Raw genomic sequence first — 8,044 nt, 5'->3', positions numbered from 1 at the left:
AATCCTGCAACAAACAATAAGTAATTAATTTTTTGTCCATCTTACCCAAAAAATTGCAAGATGTCTCAATCCAACGGTGAAACTTTTCCTAAACCTCCATCACCATCTTTGCTGCAGAAATAATTTAGTGTTCTCGTATCACGCCATTTTGCAGTCAATCAAGACTAATCACCAACTATATTTTATTTTATTATATTAGCTTTCAATTATTTCATTATTTTTTGAATGAGTTAAAATTTTCTAACCACATGTTTACATGCGATTTTGATTTACTATTAAGATTTTCGATTTTGGAGTTAAAAAGAGGGCATTCAAATGAAAGAAATTAAGATAAATGAAATTGGAGAAGTTAATATTTTGTAATAAAAGAATTAGAATTGGATTTTGGATTTGAGAGTTATGACATTTGAAAGTGGAGAAAAAAGGGCATAGGGTGTAGAAGTTGATGATCAACCGTAAGAACCAAGAATCATCTACAAGAAAAATACCTATCACACAAAAGAAATCAAGCAAAAATTGTATGCTCTATAACAACTAGAGAATTTTGTATTAATGCACAAAAAAATAAAAGATTCAATATGAATTTTGTATAAACGCACAAAAAAATAAAAGATTCAATACTGAAGGTGCAATTACTAGGAATGTATGACTTTCTTTATAGAGGGCAAGAGACATCATAGTCCTAAAATTAGAAGAACTAAAGCAATGCAAAGTAGGAGCTAAATTAAGCTCAAATACAAGCTAAAAAAACTAACTAGAAGTGCCTCTAAGTGAACTCAGACTAAAAAAGAAAAACACCTAGATAAAATAAAGCACCTAAGTTTAGCTTAAGTGAAAAAACAATTAAAGGACCTAATTAATAAATAGTTAGATAATTGCCGTCTCCAACACCCCCCCTTAAGATTAACTTAGGGATAAGCTACAGAGCTAGTGATGAATGTAAAATGCATGCATGGATGAGTCTCAACAAAAAGGCCTGATATTGTGAGCTTTCAAGCAACAAGTCAATGATAGAAAAGATGAGCGGAAGCGGGAGTGAGAGTTGCGTGAGTGCAGGAGCTAGGGTTTCAGTTGTTGCGGAGGAAGGGGAAGAATCAGACAACGACGAGGACGATTGCTTGGGAGCCTTGGCAATTGGTATCGTTGTTTGGCTTGACCTGGATGATTCACGATGCCCCCTTCACTCCCTCTTTCTGGTGCATCGGCTTCTGGGGTCTCTCACTGAGGCGGCTATTTGGGCTGCTGCAACTGTTGGCTTAGTGGGTCAGAGCCAGTGGGGATTTCTTCTGGCGGCTCTCTCCTCCTCTCTTTTCTACTGGGTTGGTCTTGTTAGGCCGTTTTGCTCTGCTTTAGCTTGTGTCCCTTCTTTGCGCCCTTTCCCCTGTTGGGTCGGAGGATTTTGTGCTTGCAGTGCTTCTTTTTTCATTTTCCTTCTCTTGGGCTAGGATTTGTGGAGCTCTTCTGATGCCCTTTGGGTGGAAATGCCTAGGTTTTGGGAAGTTTCTCCTCACCCTTCTTCTCTCTATGTGCCTGTTAAGAATTCTTTATCTCCTATAGAGGTGGAGATATCTTTCGCGGAAGGAGTTGGATGCTCCTGTTCTGAGGTGGCTTTGCTGGGCAGAGGTTGTTCTGGTATTATGCTACAGTTGGTGCGGTCTCTCCTTCTGAAGAAACTATGTTCTCTCCCTATTGAGGTGGGGGTCGTTTCTTTGCTATTGGAGTTTGGTAACACTTTTGGTGGTCCCGTTTCTTCTATGTGGGCCCTCGGTGCTTCCACAATTGGTTTCCTTTTGAGGGTTTTTTCTCTTACTACTCAGTCCCATGGATCTCTTCTTGAGGCGTTGTGGCCTCCTATGGAGGTGGAGTGGCTGCTTGGTGTTTGGGTGGTTAGGGGGATTTTTGGTGCTTCCTCTCATGGTTTGGAGGACCTTTCTCTTGAGGCTGGTGATTTTTTGGTTGCTGGATCTTTTCTCTCAAGCTCTTTTCTGTCTTCTCCTATTGAGGTGGAGAGTGTGGCGAAGCTTGGTTGGATGGATTCTTTCCTAATCAGGCCTCTGTTTTAGCTCAAGGTGGTTGAGGGTACCACTTCAAAACCCTTTGAAGTGGTTCTGGGAGCCATTTCAAAAGCTATTTTTAAGGTTAGGGAAGCCTTTCAAAATCCCTTTATCTCTAAGAATCTTGTTTTATTTGCCTTGTCTTTTCTTATCTGGCTGGTTGTTGATAGTTTTCAGGGGCCCAGTCTAGATTGTGGTTGTTTTTGGTTATGGGCTAGTCATGATTTTTGTTATCTGAAGTCTCTATCTCAGGTCAAGGGAGCTGGAAACATCCCTGTTGTTTGGCTGAGAGTGCATGCTAACCCTCATCATAGTTTGAATCTTTAGCCTAGTTGGTGTAGCCAACCTGATTTATATTGATTATATATTAAGTCTTTGGCTGGTTCTTCCTGCTGGTGTTTGCTGGCTTTTGCTGGCTCAGCTTTGTTTGGGCCGCTGGTTTTCTTGGTTAATTTTCTTTGGCAGTGTTGTTCTTTGGGTTCCAGATCCTGGTAAAATCTGAGGGTTTCGGGTTCCTCCAAAACCTGTTGTAAGGGGTTTCGGGTCCCCTCAAAACTTGTTTTTCCCATAATCAAAAACAACAAAGGCCTAATCAGGTACACATGTACAAACCAATGCAAAGAAATTCAACTCACAACAATGAGGTCTCTCTAAATTGAGAAAAGGAGAAAAACCACATAAGAAAAAACCCCTCTCTAAAATTGAGAGATGCAATGAAAAAGAAAAGGGTACTGCATGTAGCTAAGATGGACTCCAAGTGACCCCCAAAGTACATAATCAATCATAGAAGTACAATAAATATCCCCCCATAAGAGGGAGAAGAACAAATGATGTATACCCCTTAATGAAGAAGCTCCAATGCTGAAAATGAAAGCTCAAAGATGTATGTTGATGGAGATCCAGGAGTGACAAACCATGTTCCTCCCCTTAGGAAGAAACAAGTCAACTGGCCAAGGCTGAATAAGCTCCGTAAAAGGAGATGGAAGGAATAGTCTCTAGATGTGTGCCATGGAAGACTACTCAACTGTCCACATGTTTAAATTATGATGGGTCGTATCAACTAAAACAAATCCAAACTTTTCCAAAGATACCTAAGGAACAATCTCTAAAGACATTGAATATGGGATGACAGGAATTCTCAAACTGCCATCAAAGAGGAATGAAATATTCTCAATCATATCCCCAATCTGTAGAGTGTGTGATGTATCAAATAATGCTGCAATATCAAACAAGTACTCATCCAAGTACTCATCCCACTTTGCTAAAAATGGAAGGGAACAATCAATTTGCTGAACTAAACTCATTTCTAAAGAAGCAGGAGGTGGCAAAGGATCAAAACAAGTCTCAAGAACCACTGCAGATGATGAAAGCACATATAGGTTCAGATGACCAAATCTCTCCTCAAAATTCTAATCTACTCTCAATGGGTGAGAGATAGGATCATATGCATTCTCAATGGGAGCAAAATGGGAGAAATCATACAATTGTGATGCATGATCAACATTCCCAACTGCAACAAGCTCTCTACTATAAAGATCTCTAATGAGCATTGAATCAGGGGTGAACTCAATTGTCTTGTCTGTCCCACTGTGAGTAATCTCATAGACGGAAAGGAGGTTGGAAGATAATGTAGGGACACAAAGAACATTATTGAATGTGCACCCATCTACCTCAATAGAACCACTCCCATTAATTCACGTAGGTGTAATTACCCATCAAAATATGTGGAAAATGATGATGCTCAAAAGAAGAGAACATGCCCTTTGACGATGCCATATGATGTGAAGCTCCTGTATCAAGAAGCCACTTGGAGGAATGAGAACGTGTCAATGCAAATAGAGCATGGCCCTCAGCTTGTCTTTGCCACATGTTGATGAAGAAGACATAGAATGTCCAAATCTTGAAGTGGTAGAAGATGTACTAGATGAAGGTGGCTGAATATTGTGCTTCTGTAGAAGATGTGTCAGCTCATCAATCTTCTTTACATAACACCGATGCTCATCATGTCCTTGCTTAGTGTAATATGCACACTTCGAATTATCCTTCTTTGATGACAACCTCTTGGGAGAGGAAGAAGAATCCAAAGAATCATGTGATTGTGTGACTTTGGGTTGCTCATGTGACTTGGAATTAGGTTGTGTTTCTATTTTTTACCTTTGCCATGCAAAGCCTTTTGATCTATGGAACTTTGGGAAGCAACAAGACATATGATGAAACCTATAGCTTATCCTTGTTTGAACTTTTAAAAAGAATAGAATATGTAGCGCCCCTCCCTGATTCATTCTTTATGATAGGATACATGATAGATACTTATGGATTTGTTCATGTTCTTGATACCTCTTGATTCATTCTTTATATTGATATTCTCTTAGACATTAGTGGATTCATTATGATTACTATGGTGATGCCGACTCTATGTTTTGGTTTAATTATTGAAGTTAGGTTTGTGATTATTTTGTTATTTAGGACATGTGGTTCATGTTTATTTCTTATAATGATTTATCTTGTGCTAGACATTTTATATTGACAGTTGATACATTATGGTTTTATGTGGATGATGATATCATGTTATGTGCTAACCCTACTTCATGCTCATATTGGATATGTTGAGGTTATTGATGATGTTGTGGTTGCCATGACTATAGTATTATTGTAGACATGAAAGGGACGATGCTATACCACTCATTTATGAGCAAGGTGTGATGTCACAACTCTCTTTCACCTGTTTGATTATTTACAATATAAGCAAATGTGTATGTTGTTATATAGACTTTGGTGTTGTGCAGGAATGCAGGTACTAGACATCGACTCCACCCGGCTTCACAGGTCTGAGCGTGTCTCTAATCACAATAGCAAGTTGATCGAAGGTGGCACAAGGTCTTATCACACTCTAGGCTTAGTTGGTGTCTTGTCACTTTTAGTGTTTAAGCCTTAGTTGTGTTGTAGGGTTCTTTTGTGGTCCTAGTTGGATTGTTGATTTATGAATGAGGTAATGGTATATAATGTTATGCATAGCCTTGTGTGTGAGTAATTAGTAATTCATGTGGGAATATTGCAAGTTCTATATTATTAAAGTAATAGTATTATTTTGTGGATTATTATATTGTGAATTTTTAATGCATGGAAGATTATTTATTTATTATATTTTATGTGTATGTGGGAGATATTAATAATATTAAGTTTAAATTATATTATTGGAGTATTTATGATTATATATGAATTTGATTATTTATTTTATTGGTTATTTGGATTTGTGTAAATTAATTAATTAATTATTATATATAGCTTATTTTGGGAGCTTGTAATTTTTTTAATTACCTATAAATAGCAGTGCATCAGGTAAACTTTTTAACGTGACCGGTGACATTGGTGCGACATGTCCTCTGATACCATGTGGGTTGGGGGAGACTAGACCTCGTGACCTCGTGCTCCACTATTGGAAGCTCTCGCCTATCGAGCTAGGCCCCCAACACAAAATTAAATTTACATGTGTAAGTTGGGAGCTTGTAATTAATTGATGATTATTTTGTGGAATTATATTCGTTAAGTATTTATGATTATTTGTGCATTTATTTATTCATGGTTTTATTTATTCTCTACTTATTGTTGGTTTATTTATTATTTATTTAATTATTTATTGTTTTGATTATTTAATTATTTGCTTTATTGGTTATCTATTTATTTGGTTATTAATTATTTATTTACTTACCTCTTGCTATGATTGGTCTTTTGGGAGTTTTGTTTGTAAGATAATATTTTTTAGTTGTTTATTTATTTTACTTCATTTTATTATTGGCTTTGGAAATTTTAATTAGGAGATTAATACTATTTTATAATGTTTTGCCTCGATTTTTGAGATGGTTGGTAAATTTTATTATATTTTTTATTATTTTGAATTGGTGGGTTGAAGTATGATTTTTAGAGATAATTTTAAATATAGAGCTTTGGATTTTACTGTGGGGGTTCTTTTATGGCTAGAAATTATTGTATTTTCTGAATTTGGTTTTCGAATGGATTTTTTTGCAAACACTTGAGGATCAAAGCTTGGTTTGGATTTTCTTTTTTGATGCATTGCGTGGGGAGAGTTTGCTGGATTTTGGTTGGCAACATTAGAATTCTTCTTCAATTTTCCTTTGTCTATTTCTTCATTTCCAGGTCGATGGATCTCGTCTTTCTTAAGCATTTTGATTTTGAAAAGATTTCCTTCACTATGTTTGTGGAAAGAAAAATTTATGATTACTGTGCACTGTGAGTTTTTTCCTATGCATAATATAGTTGCTATGTTTTTTATGGCTATGGGTTTGGTTACCTTAGTTGGGCTATTGGGAATGAAATATTTAGATTAATATTATTGTATATTGTATTGAGATTTGGTTGGGATATTTTGTATCCGCCTTCTTGATGAATATTAGCTGTATTAATCTCCTATGTATGATTTTCGTTATTGTTGTTGCTGGGAGTGAGTTTCTGTGCAATGTTTGGAAGACATTTATTTGAATTAGCATATTGATCTTTTTCCTTATGTTGTACTCTCTTATTTTGGATTGAATTATGCCCTTGAGACCTTTTGTTGATGTCCTATTTGCTTTTGAGTTGATTTTGGACTTATTCATTTATTTTTCTTTGCATTTGAGTCAATTTTCATCCTCTGTTGTAAATGTGCTATGTTGGTTATCAGATGTGCTAAAGTATGTTATATGTGCTATTTTACTTTGTGTAAGTGCTACTATATTTGGTATATGCACTAGACTAGGCATCGTATGCGCCATCCTATTGTTTATATGTGCTATTGTGGCTAATTGTTGTGTCATTCTTTTCTACATATGTGCTACTATTTTGGTTATATGTATTGATCTGTTGTTCATAGGCACTGTGCAGTATGTGTTGGCATTGTGTTGTCATTGATGTCAACCGGTATAGAAGGACAACCGGTATGGGAGTATTGTTGACATGAAGTCATTGATGTCAACTAGTGTTATAGGTCACCAGTAAAGAAGAAGAATGTCATTCAGAGGAATGACCAATGGAGTCACCAGTACACAAGCTAGTGTTTGACATGTGTGGGAGATATGGACAAGAGATAGGTATGATATAACAACTGATAAATGATGACATACGCAAGAGAGTAAGATGCTGGTTGGTTGATTGTGATGAAGAGAGGGAATGTTGTGTAAATCACATCAACACTGAAGGAGAAGGATGTATAGGTGACCGATATACAGTGTGGATGCAAAACAATAAGACTCCTACTAGATAAAGATGCGCTCATCATAAGAAGAGATGATTGATAGTGAATGTGCCCACACTGGATCATATGTGCCTATTTGAAGACATGTTGCACAAATAGGGAAGCCACATGAGTGCATTGTAGGATGCAGATAACAAGGATTCACTACTACCGGTAAGTGGAGCTTATCTCCTATTATGCATAGTGTGCATCATAGTTCTATGAGATAAGGAAGAAGAGATAAAGGTAGATGTTTGAAGGCTCACACCGGATCTACTGGTGAATCAAAGGAATGCCTCAAGTGCATGAAATCAGGGATATGCACTGGACCAACAGAGAAGGCATGTTGAGTTGCCAGTATAGGTGAAGAATAATTGGTTTGTCCCTTTGACAAACCGATTGAGATGATGTTTGGTTTGATGATGAAGAAGGCAAGGCTGAGCAACTGCAGATAAGAGAGTGCAACCGACATGCAAATGCCTCAGATGGAAACAATTGAAGGTTGATGACATGGTGTCATCAAGAGTGTTTACCGGTATGTATGCCCACTTGTAATATGGTCAAGCTGCAGATGCAGAAGATTCCCATCTAATGAAGATGTGCATAAGGAAGGTTAGAAAGAGTGCTGACCAGTTGAGTGTTCCACAGGAAGAGAAGCAGAGTGCAAGGTTGATGACAGACCGGTTTGAGGGTTTAACTGATAGGGTTAGTACACTTGTAGATGAACTCGGTAATGGAGTTGGTCAATGATCCCATCCATACT

This window comes from Cryptomeria japonica, chromosome 11 (assembly GCF_030272615.1).
Source record: "Cryptomeria japonica chromosome 11, Sugi_1.0, whole genome shotgun sequence".
Taxonomy (NCBI): domain Eukaryota; kingdom Viridiplantae; phylum Streptophyta; class Pinopsida; order Cupressales; family Cupressaceae; genus Cryptomeria; species Cryptomeria japonica.
Note: the sequence above shows the minus strand (reverse complement) of the source record.